Below are 15,580 nucleotides of genomic sequence, written 5' to 3'. Positions count from 1 at the left end.
CCTTCAAGATTTTTTTCTCAAATTGCTATACTATCTTTGTTTTACCCAAAAATAGAAATAAAATTTAAACAGCTCCTTCTGGGTGTTGCAGTTTCTTTAGTATATTTGCTTATTATGACTCATCATGTAATTATTGATGGTGCACTGTTATTATTGTATATCTTCATGTTAAATAAATTTTAAAAAATTGTCAGTTTTGTTGGTACGAGAGTAAACTCACATTAAGGTTGTAGACTACTTTGCGCTGAAACTGCAATTCCGCTAGATGGAGCTACCCGAAAATTTTTGGTAGATTTGTACCTGGCACACCCATTCAAGTTGAAGAACCGCCTGTTTGGTATTTATTGCCCCTAATAAAATCTCAACTCTCGATGAAGCCCAGCAAAGAGTAAATTTGTGTTTCTGTAAACTTTAGAAATTCAGTTCAGTTAAGATACAGTGGCGTATCCTAGGGGTTGGGATAAGGGGGATATATACCCCCCAGAAGGAATATCCATTATATGTAACAACCTTATATATCACAATCTTATTATGAGTAAGCAAAATTCTTTGGAAAACTTCTTCAAAAGAAGGAAAATTTGTTATATTTGTTTAGTTATATATTACTAAATAAGATAATTACTGTAAATATTGTGAATACAGAAATGACAATGAACCACTGTCATGGACGTATATCGAATATGGATAATAGAAAAAAATATATGATTATCTCTGAGTGTATGATTTCACAGAGAAAATCATAAATAGTGCATATTGAGATTTCTAGAATGAAAAATTCGAGAAGCTTTTGAGTTCTCATTTTATGCGCCTTTGGAGACCACAAAAGTGGGTATAGGAATATAAGACATGTGATTTATTAGATTATTGTTGTCGGTTTGTTTATTTGGATGAGAATTTCTGATATTCTACTGAAATTCAAAATGATTATTTGACATTTGACACGTAAAAAAATTAGTGAAGGCAATAAAAAAAGAGTAACAGAATAGAAAAAAAAGATTGTATTTTGTTCTGTCTATCGGAACACTTGGGGTTTTTACAGATATATTCAGCTCATCTAAGTTCAATATTTAATAATTTTTTCAAATCGGATAAACTCGCTCGGCCATGTATAAGTATTGATCTTTTAATTTTTTTTGTAGTGATAAATTGAAATGAAATTTCATACAAATTGCAATTGTTCGTATGGTTGGTTGTTATGGAAATGTATATGTCCATAATAATTGTAGTTTGAATTTTTTTTTTCCCATTAATCATTTCTGATGATGCCTAAGCATGAAAGTACTTACTTTGCTGCGTAGGCAGGAAAAGTAATACTTTACTGATTGATATGTGTCTGCAAAATTGAAATTTGTTGTCAATCGGAGAAAAAATAAAAGCAATAAAATAGGTGATTTATTACACTGAGATGGTCAAATGTCAAAATCATCTGATTGAAAGATATAAAGACATGATATTTTTTTATACGTTTTATGAACTGAATAGAATGAAATTTACATACTTTTTTATATTTATCATTTCGATTTGCCTAATTCAATGATGGAATAAAATATGGCATATATTTGGATGAACTTCTACCATGTGAATCAGGAAAATTGAGAAATTTTAGACCATACTTCTTTCTGACATTGTGGGGACAGAACAGGATTTAATGTAACAATGAGTTGGACTCGTTAATATCTCAAGGAAATATAATATACATATAAATAATTGCTTATAGGAATCAGCAATACTCTTATTGGCTATAGGTGAAGATAAGTAATATTCGATTCAATCATCTTTTGAATTGGTAATATTTCTTTTACTTCAGGTAGAAAAATTCTCAATATTTTTCACAATTCTTTGCTTTAAATTCAAATTTGGAATAACGATTTAACGTTCAACTCTTCGAGTTGAAAGAGATGTATATTGTTCTCTTTCTCTAGGGCAATAAATCAAGAGAGTTGAGTTAACGAAAAAGATTATTTAAAAAAAATATTGCCATTTCTTAAACTTTTATGACATGAAATTTTCAAGGAGGTATGTATACAAGAATGGCTTCACGAAGCGAAAAATTTTTACTATAAATTTTTTCAAGTTAATATTAATGAAGGAAGTACGAGAAAATTTTCTTAATCAAGAATTGCCTATTTTCAGGGTTAAATTTAAATGGTAAATATTGTAGATAGAGTTTCGGGAATAGGGAGTTTTTCAAAAGAAATTTTTTTTTTTGAGAATTTCTTGTCAGATTTCTGAAATATTAATAATTTTCCATATTTCGGCAAAAATCCAGATACCTTTTTTTCATCTTAATTTCTTTATGACTTTTGAAATTTTCTTCATGATACTAAGCGCTCAAAATGTACTTCTCCAGACATCATTACGAATAAAATCAGCTAGCATATATATTTTAGGAACAGTATCGTTTCTAATTCTAACAATGATTTCATAACAAGTTTTCTACCTTTCCCTATTCTTCAGTGCAATATTGTCATAAACTAGTAATGTACACAATTTTAGCCAATCAGAGAAACCCTACCCTCGTAAATCATAAAAGTGTCATTCATCTCGAGCCATAAAATACAGTCCAAGATTCTATTGGCGTTCATGTTGCAAAAAGGCGTAAACCTTTGGGAGGCGTTCCAAAAAGCATAATTCCATATGAAAAACATCTACAATTAGAGCAAATCAAGCAATTTTAAAAAAATTTTTGCACCAATTCAAAACACATAATATCACTGAACATTTGTGGATGAGTTACTTGAAATGAGAAGTCTCTCTGAAGCTGAATAGTCATTTAAAGAAAGTGTTCAATTTCAAAGTTCGATTTGCGGAATACTATCGATTTTTTTTTGGAAATCGAAACGGGATCTTCAAGTTCACTATATCACGTCATTGTTCACTCAAAAAATGAAATGAATCCGACCTGTACTTTGGAATTGGAATGCACTGAAATTAGCACTGAAATAGCAGTGGTATGAGCAAGGTATTGAACACCCTTAAGGACAAGAGGAAAATATTTGCAATATTCACATTTTTTCTCAAAACCATATAAAATTGAACCGTTCACATGTAAAAATAGAGAGATAATATAGAAAACAAATCATTTCATGAATATCGACGTTTAGGAAATTAATAATAATTATCCCTTAAATTTTAACTATCGAATTTTTCACATAATAATTCATATCCAACCTAACCCATTTGGTAGGGTGACTAATTGTCACTAACGGTGCATAAAGGAAGAATTGGACCACCATAATCTTTCTTTTTGATCTGCACATCATGCCCCACGGTGTTCAAATAATCGTTCTGGTTCACCCCCACAATTTGCAAATACTCGAGCCGTATGGCGCTTTTCGGTGTCGGATCTCCGTAACCCGGGAGTTCTATTCACCCCCCTTCGACTTGAGAGGATAATGATTTGATTTATGGTCCACATTTATACACTTGTTATGAAACCAGGGGAATGAAATTAAGTTTGCCGTTATTCTGCTCGAAAAGAGGTATTGTTGGACAGAGGAAGTCAACAGGGGCGTGCTTTACTCGGAATAGTTGCTTGATTGAATCGAATAATCTTCTAATTTCATTCTAATGTTGAGAATTTCCTTAACATACAGTATAGTATATATATATATACAGTGAGTATAAGGTATGGAACAAAATTCAAACTCCGCTATTGAATGTTTTGAAGCAAAACGCTCATACAAGTCGATTTTAGTTTTTGATTAACCACCATATGACATACTAATTTTAATTATGATTTCATTCATATTTACATAGTCATAATAATTTTTTTAATGACTACTCAATTTTTTACTCATTTGTTAAACGATTGAACTTACCTAATTGATGGCGTAAAACAAATTGGCAATGATAATTATAATTGGTAGCAATATTCAGAAAGACAGGAGGGAGCATAAGATCTGAAATTGAGGACCAAAAAGGTTTCCGCATATGGCTGACTCCAGTTTCCGTAAGCCAGTGGCATACTAGGGTAGAAACTTAATTTTCAATAACGAATTTCAGCATTGAGTATCAGAGTAGATACATTAAAATGGAACTCAACTTAATGTTTATAATGGAAAAGGAAGATGAGGTTGGGTTGATATAATAAAAGAGACTTCATGCAGTCCAGAAAAACAATTCCACGTGAAATAACGCGAGAATTATTTTTTTCAAAAATCAGTCAAATGAACTTAAATACAAGTAGAATGAATTAGCAATCATTCAACTTATGAATTATTTTTGAAATCAATAAATGCTAGTGCATATCGTGTTATTTCACGATATTGTCATTTTTGGATGCATAAATTTTCCCCTAGTTAATGAAACTTTTTTTTTATTTTTTAACATGCAGAAGACTGCTTTGAAATGGAAATGAAATAAGAAAATTAAAAGAAAAAGCAAAGATAATAATAAATTTTTCATTACAAAAAACAATAATAAATAACAATTGACAATGATCGTTGATAAACATGTGATAAAATAATGAACATTCAACATAACCCTAAAATACCAAGGCCTGTTAACAGGTTTTGTATGTGCTTTGGGCAGTTTAGAAAGAAGCAGTAATATTAAAGTCAGGGCTGGATTAGAGTCATTTCCTCCCCTAGGCCAAAAACAATTTGCCGCCCCTCTGATTAAAGATAATTAAGAAAAACACAAGTACGTACTGAATTCTCGCATAAAATCAATGATTCTCACCAAAATTGTAAAAGTGGAGAATTTCAGTACAAAATTTTCATTAAAGGTTAGTTAATACAAACACAAAGGATCCAAAGAAGAAATGAAATTGAACATAGAAAAGGTTTGATTACTTACCACGATGAATTTTTTGTAGAACTCGCTATTGATCTTTTTGGATGCTCCTTCCCCTGAAAATACCGCTCTATCATTAAGAATTAATGCACACAAAATATATTGGACAATTTTTAAGATTCCTACTATATACCCTATGCATGTGAAACCCTTCTTTCTGCTTGATTTGGCATGGATTTCGATTGTACTTTTTTGATTTTTCCAGCACCGTGGAATTTGTCACTTCATTCACTTTTTCGAATGATAAACTGTAAAACGAATTTTTTCACCGATTGACAGCAAATATTAATTTTGCAGAAACATATCAATCAGCAGTGTTAGTTTTCCAGCCTAGGCAGAAAAATGCTATTTCTCAATGGGAATAAAATATTCGACATTTTCTGACAACCAAAATGTTTTGCTTCCTTCCTTATTTCAGGAGGAAATACTCTAAGTACTTCTAAGTCACTATCTCTGTCCTTAATATGAATATATCCGATATTTGTCCAAAAAACTGTCAGATATTTCATAAGTTGTCAAACTATAATTACTATGGACATACATTTCCATAGCAATCAACCATTCCAACAATTGCGATTTCTGTCGAATTTCGTTTTTATTTATCACAACAGGAAAAATAAAAATATAGTGGGGATGGTAATTATTTGCAAATACAATATACTATATATCTAAGAAAAAATCATTACTTCAACTCGGTAGCAGCGTAGATTGACTGTCTTGGCTGAATTCCTGAACTATCAGCCCCTGCAATCAATCTACTACTTTGTTGCCTAATAAAACAAATAACTATTGTCTCAACAGATTTTTAATTGGTAGGTATATCTGGACTTCATCGTCCTCACCATTTTTATTTGTAAATAAAATAACTCCTTCTGTACCAGTCAACTAAAGATCCTCACGAATCCTTTCACTCTCCAGGCTTTATTCACATTGAAAGGGGACCCTACATAGTTCCCCTATTCATATGATGCTATTAAATTATTATACTTTTATTAATTTCGTTCCGACTTGTGATACCCGGCAGCAAGAGACATTTGTCATGTTGATCCCCAGTAGGCGTGCGGTCGAATTCAGAAGTCATTAACAGGGATATGATTTATATGTTTGGAAATAAAGACTCTATTTACACTTGGCTCAGTGAAAAGGTCGGCAGATTTTCCCACAAATTGGCAGAATTTGATATATATTCAAGGAATGAATCATAATATTTACTTGTAATAAATTACAGTGAAATAAATAGTATTTGAAATTCACGATTTATCATTCGTAGTATTTGGACATTCAGAAAATCTGTTTGGAAGGGAAGATCACAGATTGATAAGACCTTATTATTCTCGACTAATTCATTGGTTTTCCTTTGAAATTTCCCTCAGAGCAATAAACATAGATAGAGGAAGCATACTTATGTCATTTTCAGTAAGCAAATTTTGTCACCAACATGAACTCAAATTTGACATTCATGTCGCTTCAGCGCGCGGAAATGAAAACATCAGTGTTACGATATTTCTCTCAATTCGCGAGTTTCTCCACAAAGAACGCACTTCATATTTCCCATAGTGAATCATCATTTCATATTGACTCAAATTATTCATTGAAATAAATACCTAAATATGAGCCTAAATATATCAGAAATTCAGAAAACAAGTGCGCCAAATGACGTGGAACAACCGATGATACTAGGAGAGCAAAAGTTGCCAAAACTTGGATTTCAGGAGGTAGATACAGAAAAAAATAAATATTCTGCTTATTATAAATTCGGCAATTAGGAAAAATATCGGATTCCAAATATTCAAATTTGCATATTCAATCAGGAGTCACTCAAATAAATGAATTTCATTCAATATAATATACAATCATAATTAAACAGTGGAATTGTGAATTTGAAAATATATCACAATTTCTAACCATGTTGGAGACATGCAAAAATTTCATACATTTCCTCTATCTATATTTATTACTCTATGGCATTCTAAAAACAAATTTGGAAGTAAAATGTTTCAACAGCGGCTTGACTATCAGAAGGGATTAAATATATTTTTCTTCTTATCATGTTCGACAGATGAGGAAGAATCTCTTCTATCCTCTTTTTCAACAGTATACCATCCACTCCTAGTGATTTATACAGCTGATTAAAGATCGAAAGAGTCTACTCAGGGCAATCTAATATAAATATCAAAATTATGACATTATTTTGCCAGACCTTTACTATCAGATATATATTTTTGTCTAGAAAAACAAAATATTAAACCAACCAAAAGAAAAATAAAACTATTATTTGATTATTAAATTGATATGTTTTGTTATTTATCAGAAATTAATTTTATATTTCAAGAAATTAGGAGACTACCGAGTAGCTCAAATGTAAGAGCCTCATGGATACCTGATGAATAAACTTGGAATTAGAGCATTAAAAATGAAAATATTTGTATATTTTTTGATTACCAACTTCTATTTCTTTATTGGATAATAGTTCTACTTCTCAAGTTTTCTATTTCTAGATATTTCACCTTTACTACATGCCAACGCTTCTGATATTGATATTGATGTTATATGTACAAATAAAAAAAATTTAAAATCAATGTTTCACAATCGAATGGTGTTTATAAGTTGTTTTGTGACAAATGTCCTGCATTTTATATAGGTCAGACCGGTCTATCTCTTGGAATTAGAATTGAAGAACATAAAAGATCGATTCTTCAAAATGAGTCTACAACCGGTTTTTCCAATCACTGTATCACCTCCAATCATTTTATAGATTTCAATAAGACAAAAATTTTGCACAAAGATGTTAAAGGAAAACGTTTAGACCTCTTAGAGTTTTTAGAAATATCATCAGTGCACATACAAAATCTCCCAATTCTAAATGATCAGATTTTCGCCTGTCTCCACTCTTAACATCTGTCACCTAGTCATCTATATGTGCTGGTGTATATTATTTTATTCAGTTTTGAGAATGGGATGAAACCTGAAACATGCATGTCAACAAGATTTTATATATTTTATTAATAAATTGTGAAACGTATAGTCAAGTGTTTTATTCATTTTATTTTATTAACATTTATATGAATACCTATTATTAGGGGTGAAAGTATCTGATTGAATATTAACGTTGTTTCTTGTTTTCTTGATCATTTCTTTAAAAATTCTCTTTTCTCAACTACTTTTCCTAAGTAAAATGTCAGGTTCCTCGAAATCAAAAGTGTGATCTGTATCTCTATGATGGAAAGATAGACTCCCAGAAAATTCACCAATCTTGCAATTAATTTCATGTTGTTTCCTTCTAGTTTTTAGGTATTGTTTAGTTTGGCCCACATAAGATGACTGACAATTTTTTCAATTTACCCTATAAATTAAATTAGTCTGTAATAATTTTGGGACATGGCCTTTCAACCTGAAGAATAAGGACCTGATTGCTTTTCTATAATAGCAAAAAAATTCTATTGCTGCTATTTGATGAAACTTTAATAAGTTTTTTCGCAAGAATCGGAATGAAAAAAAGGTGAAATATTTTTTTAGATGATGTAAATTCATTGTGTTCTGGAAACTAAATTGATGGTAGATGATGTATAGAAAATATTATTGATCTTTAATCAATAATGATGATAATAATATTGATACAAATATTTTTTGGGATATTCGTTTTCGTGTAATATTTTAGTGAAAATATCGAAATTCTTCCTGTAGAAACTGGGATGACTAAGTCTTACGATTTTTTGTTTGATATTTTTTATTATTGATATTTTGTGTTTGAATTCATGAAACGATTTATAATTGAGTATTCTTCCGGAAGCTGTTGGTTTCTGATGGATGTCAAAAATTTTTCTATTATTCTCCTTATTGAATAACACATCCAAAAAAGTACGGTGCCGTTTTTCTCTACTCCATATGTGATTTTACAAGTCATGATCAAACGAATTGAACAAATCCAACATTACCTGGATCTTATCTTTAGGCATGGACGTGATAAAATCATCCATTTTAAATGTGCAAAAACGGGATATGAAAATCTACTTTAGAACAAACATATGATAGAAGTGTGTTCATGACAATTCAGCAAAAATTGGTGAGAAAGGGTTTTCCATAGCAGATCTCATTTTGTTTGGGAAATTGTATTGGCAATAACGGCTATCAAATATAAAATTGACAATATATCAATAAACTGATTCTTCGATAAAATCATAAATATTTTTTTCAATATTTATTTTATTTGTCAATATTTATTGAATGGGTCAGTAATATTAATTAATTTTCTACTTCAACTCATTATTATCGACAGTCAATATTCAGTCAGTTAGCAATACTAATAATTGCTTTTTTTCTTTGACTTTGACTCGAAATGTGAGAAATAGTAGTGACGGCTTGTCCTATGAGGCAGTTGAGGTAGTGCCTCACAAAATAAATTCTCACTATTGTGAGTCAATACCCTGTATTTCAAAATCAGCAGAGTTCAGACCCCAAATGTAAATTCGGTCCGCGAGATAGGTTCACATCAATATCAATATGGTATGGTTGACAGCCTGTATATCGTTAGATTATCAATTGAGTCCGAATATTTAATGAAATATTTTCAATCTCGGAAAACTCACAAATACATTTGTAATTGAACTCTGTACCTTTTCCAGTTTAATAACTCCTGACTCAGAGCAAGCGATCGAAATCCAAGATGAATGGAAGTTGAAGTTGATGGCGCATCGTCGGGAATTAGAAGTGCGGTTTGAATCCAAATATTGACTAACATGGGCCGATCTGACAAAGGCATATTACCAGCCTCCAAACTGTTTATGGTTCTCTCGAAATGAGAAAATCTCTTTGTTCAGGAAACCGAGTTTATTGTCGATTCTCGGGGCCAACAGCGGTACTGGATGTTTGGTAATCGCCGATGTGTAGATCCTGAGCGAAGTTTGTTCTTTCTAATATTGCGAAAGTTGGAATAGCTTGAGTTCTGGATATTAAACCGATTGAATATTTCGTGTATATATAACCATCAGTTCATTGGGCTTTTGAAGGAAAGATACCTACATCAATTTGAGAAATTGAATTATTTTAGTAGATTACATAAATACTTGAATATTCATTTTGTTGTATAAACCAGATTTCAGTCCATTAACTTTGGTATTAGATAGAACCACTTTTTTATAGAAGAAGTTTATATGAACAACTTCGTTTTCGAAATACAGGTTGTTAAAGTTTGACAGAAAAATCAGTTTTTCACTTATAACTCTAGTAATAGTACCATAGTATAAGGAAAGGATAGTAAGCCAACCGCCGTTTGACGGCAAGGAAATAGTCACCAGGGGTCGCTACTGTAGTTGGATTTGGATTTGGAGAAATAACTCGATAATAGATGACACTGAATCATGAGCTATAGATGGCGCAGAAATAATATGATAATTCATTCAGTGGCGTGGTTGAAAAGGAGTCGCATGACATTGCCAACAATTTTTATGTTATTATTAAGTTATCACAAATACACGCCACTGGCGTAAATGCTTATTTCAGAGCAGAAAAAATATCAAAATATAAAAATCTTCTGACTACTCTATTTCAAATATTTTAGTTCTTCAAAATAACACCAATTTTTTCAGAGGTCTCCACTTTACGGACCAATTTTTAGTAAAATTTGAGTTAAACGTGAGTACAACTAGATGGCGCTCAACATCAACAAAATCGAAAAAAGCACTACACTGGCTTACTATCCTTTCCTTATACTATGCTAGTACTATTACAGCCATTGTTTTAATTTTCAGGTATTGAAGTCTAAATATTGTAATGTTTTGAATTAGGTAAGTGTCTTCTGCTTAATTTTCCAAAGGCGTAGATAATGGGGTTGCGTTGATCATTTTCCTTCTGAAAATCTAATCCACTTTTTTTTCGGGAAAATTATTTCACTTATGGAATCAACAGAGTTCTACTAAAACAAAAGGTCTCCTGAGTTTTTTTCATAGAATGTACCATTTTCGAGATAATCGAGTACAAAGAAAACACTTAACACTATCCACAAAAAACTATAAAAATTTCAAATTTTCCCATTAGTGATAAATGTAAGTACAGAAATTAGCGTTATTTGTTATAACCCTTTCATATTGCATTTGATTAAATATTTCAGAAAGAACGTTCATCAGACACTCAAGTCACTTAGTCAATAAAAAATATTCAAAAATTTTTGGGGGTAGTGTTTGCTTTGTAGTCGATTATCTCGAAAACGGTAAATTTAATGGAAAAAATTCAACCTTTTTTCAGTAGAACTCTGTTGATTTGAAAAATGAAACAATTTTCTCGAAAAAAAAAACAGTAGTGGAGTAGATTTTCAATGGACCCTATATGTACGCCACTGGCAAATGTTAGCAGGAGACACTTACCTTATTCAAAGCATAACATTATCCACACTTCAATACCTAATAATTAAAACAATGAATGTAACGGTACTAGAGTTATAAGTAAAACACTAATTTCTTGGCGCCCAACGTGGGGCAAATTATAAATTTTATTTCAATCTTTGAATTTTACATTTTGAATATTTATAAATATTATTGATAAATTGTTCATTATAAATGAAAAATGGAGATCAGGAGTGAAACCACAACTTTAAGAGAGAATAGAGATAAAGAAGAAAGTATGAGACATCAATTAATATGTGAACAGAGTATTGTGGAGTTGCTTATGACAATGAGGACAAATATGAAACAGAATAGCAATGACACTAAAAATAAACTAGAATAAATTACAAATGATAATAAACAAAATATGAATTATTGGAAAATAAAATAAAACAAAATATAAAAGAAATTAAGCAAAATATAGAAAGTTTGGGGAATGAAATTCTCCAAGAATGGAAGAGAATTTAGAAAAAATAGAAAGGAGAATCGTTAAAAAATATTGCTATAAATGAGCGTTTTAAATGAATGACATGGATAAAAAAAATTTGAAAATTGAATAAAACAATAGAAAACATTTCAAAACATTATAATGAAGCTCAAGAGACCACATGAAGAAAGGGTTTTCAACAAGAAATAGATGGAACAAATAATAAGTTAGAAGAAATTGTAGATGTTCAGAATGAAAAATTCAATGAACAAGATGAAAAGGTAGAAAGAAGAAATAATACTGAACTAAAAATTGAACAAACACAAGAAAAGTAGGAAAATAATGATGAAACGATAAAAATATTCAAAGATCCACTACAGTAGGTACACACAGTGTTTTTTTCAGATACGTTTTCGTTTACGTGGCAGTAAACTACCCCCCATCCTCCCCCCGAGCTGTGCAAGTGCTCCCCACTGGAGGAAAATTGAGGGTTCATTGAATTGATTAGGGCGTTCTACTTCACGAAAAAAAATCGCATATTCAAAATCAAAGTCCCAAATGCGAAAACCATTTCTTCATATTTTCCAGAACGTTCGAACATTTCGCCCCTTCGGAGAAATTTTCCGAAAGTGACATTGGGTACAAACTATTAAAACAAACTCAATACCAGCGTATTCGCCATTCTGCAACTAATAAAAAATTACGCTCGTATTGATGTTATCTATCATTTTGATCTTACACATGTATATTAAAGCAGTACGTGTATTTTCATCAAGAAATACTAACGTGGCAATAAGAAAACAGTCCTTGAACACAAAAAAGAATTTTTTAATATCGTTTACTGTAGTTGGGTCTGTACCTGTAAATCTCGGATACTATCGATCTATGTTTGTTAAGTTTTTCAGGTAGATTCAGCTCATTTTGAAGAGCATCATTTATTATTTGTGTCATCAAAATCGGACCAAAATGGAAAACGTTTAAAATATAAGGGCTGTTGAAAATCCATGAATGGATTTTTCAGTTATACGTCTCGCAAATGGTTTTATTGAAGGAAAAATTTTAGGAATATGATATATCGAGCGTTCAATAAAATTCGTGGTCAAGGGTGCTGTGGAGAATTTGGTTTTCTGTGACTACGAGTAGCGCTTAGCTTGTACCATATCACTAACATTTGTTTACATACTTCGAATTTGGGAAATATATGGTACAAGCTTAGCACTACTTGTAATCACAGAAAAATCCACTCTAATTTCTTCACAGCAATCTTGACCACGAATTTAAATGAACGTATGTTTTTGTATTTATAAAGACGCCATATTTCAATCGATAAACACAAACATTATATATGTACAGGTTGGCAAATAAGCGAGGTAAGCGGCTATATCTCAGGATCCGCTCATCGTAGAGACTTGCGGTAAAAATTTTCACCACTAAAGTGATAGAGAGAACACACTGGAAATTGTTTTGAAGTGATACCTCTACGTAATAGCTACCATCGAGAAGAAACATGAATTTTACTCGAAACTGTTTCATATGAAGTTAAAGAAGCAATATCATCACTGTAATCCTTGGAAAATTCTCTATCTTTTTGAATTGTCACTTTCGATTTTACGACATCAAATAAGGGTAGGTGAAAGGGAGAAATCAGACTGATTGAAACGCCTGTAACTTCAGTTTGGCTCAACATTTTTGAGCAAATTAGATCTCGTCTGAAAAATAATATCTTGTTGATTGAGGACAAAATATAGTCATGATAAATTTGTTTTTGCTGCTTTCGGTAGGGGGCGCTAAGTCAGTTCATTGTTTTGTTCATTTTACTCCGAAATTTCAAATGTAATGATAGAATTTTCTCAACAGAAACAGAAATTTCATCAAATTTGCATGAAAAAACCTTTCAGGCATTCTGAAGTTATGACCGAAAGAAGATATTCTTCAACTGATGCACTGCGAAAAACCAAATTGTGTCTTTAAGTTCTAAGAGAAACAGAAATCCCATCAAATTTGTATGAAAAAACCAAAAGGTCGCAAAGCGATAGCTTCAGGTGTTCTGGAGTTATGGACGAAAAAGATATTCTTCAACTGATGCACTGAAAAACTAAATTGTGTCTTCTTCCGGCCATAACTCCAGAACGCCTGAAGCTATCGCTTTACGACCTTTTGGTTTTTTCATACAAATTTGATGGCATTTCTGTTTCTTTTAGAACTTAAAGACACAATTTGGTTTTTCGCAGTGCATCAGTTGAATATTATCTTCTCTCGGCCATAACTCCAGAACGCCTGAAATTATCGCTTTGCAACCTTCAGGTTTTTTCATGCAAATTTGAATGAATTTCTGTTTCTGTTAAGGCAATCCTATCATTACATTTGAAATTTCGGAGTTAAATGAACAAAACAATGATCTTCTGACTTAGCGCCTCCTACCGAAAGCAGCAAAAAGAAATTTATCATGACCATATTTTGTCCTCAATCAACAAGATATTATCTTTCAGACGAGATCTAATTTGCTCAAAAATTTTGAGCCAAACTGAAGTTACAGGCATTTCAATCAGTCAGATTTCTCCCTTTCACCTACTCTTATTTTATGTCGTAAAATCGAAAGTGGCAATTCAAAAAGATGGATATTTTTCCAAGGATTACAGTGATGATATTTTTTCTTCAACTTCATATGAAATATTTTCGAGTAAAATTCATTTTTCTACTCGACGGTAGCTATTACGCCCCCTAGCGGTAGAGGTATGAACTTCAAAACAATTTCCAGTGTGTTAATTTTTTACCGCAAGTCTCTACGATGAGGGGATCCTGAGATATAGCCGCTTACCTCGCTCATTTGCCCACCCTGTACAATGAAATGTCATATTAATGATTTTTTATGTAGGTAGGTACACTTCCAATGAATCAATGACATTATAACAATGATCAGTTTATTATTCAATCGGTTGACAGAAACAGTTAAGGAATGACTTTCTATATCGAATGAAAAAGTTCTCGATCCAAATGAACATTTAATTGAAACAACGAACACTCAACATTAATTTCTGAATCGTGAACATGGGAATGATAACATCAATGAATAATACGTTAAGGAATGAAATGTAATCACATATATAATAATAATGCCTTTATTGGAGAGAATAAAAACATTACAATTCCAAAAAAAACATCAGAAAAAATCAATCACAGGGCGGAGTTCAGATGGTGATGAAGCCATACACCCCTGCTCTTCCACTCAAACCCTAAAATTGATGAAAAAGTACATTGTAGGTATCAATAAAATCAAGTTGGTGAAAGCCATTCTTTTATATAATGAACAATTTTTTTTCAATGTATATGAGGCAATAATTAATTGTCAACGTCTCAAAACTATGACACCCAAAATGAAAACTAGTACGCCACTTAATTCTTCGTAAACATACCTATAAATCGTTCAAGAGCTGGCAAGTTTACGAATGGACGGCCGGCTGACCAGACAGAATGGAATTCGAGGACAGATTCCTCATTATTAGACCGGACCTTGTCGTTTGAGACCACTCTCGGGTCAAAATTCGAAAAATACAGACGTTGTGACGAAATTATAGAGCGACCTGTTCTGATAACGACCAAACAAAAAAGAATATAGGAATGACAAAGCAAATAAAAGTGGAAGTCTACATTTTTGCTGCCTATGAATTTTTTCGTAGTCGACAATAACAACATGACCTCGTTCTTAACCACGACTACGAAATTTCAGCTTATTTATACTACATTATAAAGCATGAAAAATATAAAACAAAATATCACATATTATAACAAAGTAGGAACGGTGAAAAAATCGTTATCACATTATCAAGTTTATCGTAAACATGAAAAATCCAACATCTATATGTATAAATTCGTCGAAGAGATCTTAATGAAACAAAACAAAAAAAAATTTCAGCATGAAAATACATTTTATCACATTTTATCCGTCGATGTATAATGCGTAGGAATAAGTATTAAATAT

This window comes from Harmonia axyridis, chromosome 1 (genome assembly GCF_914767665.1).
Source record: "Harmonia axyridis chromosome 1, icHarAxyr1.1, whole genome shotgun sequence".
Classification (NCBI taxonomy): domain Eukaryota; kingdom Metazoa; phylum Arthropoda; class Insecta; order Coleoptera; family Coccinellidae; genus Harmonia; species Harmonia axyridis.
Note: the sequence above shows the minus strand (reverse complement) of the source record.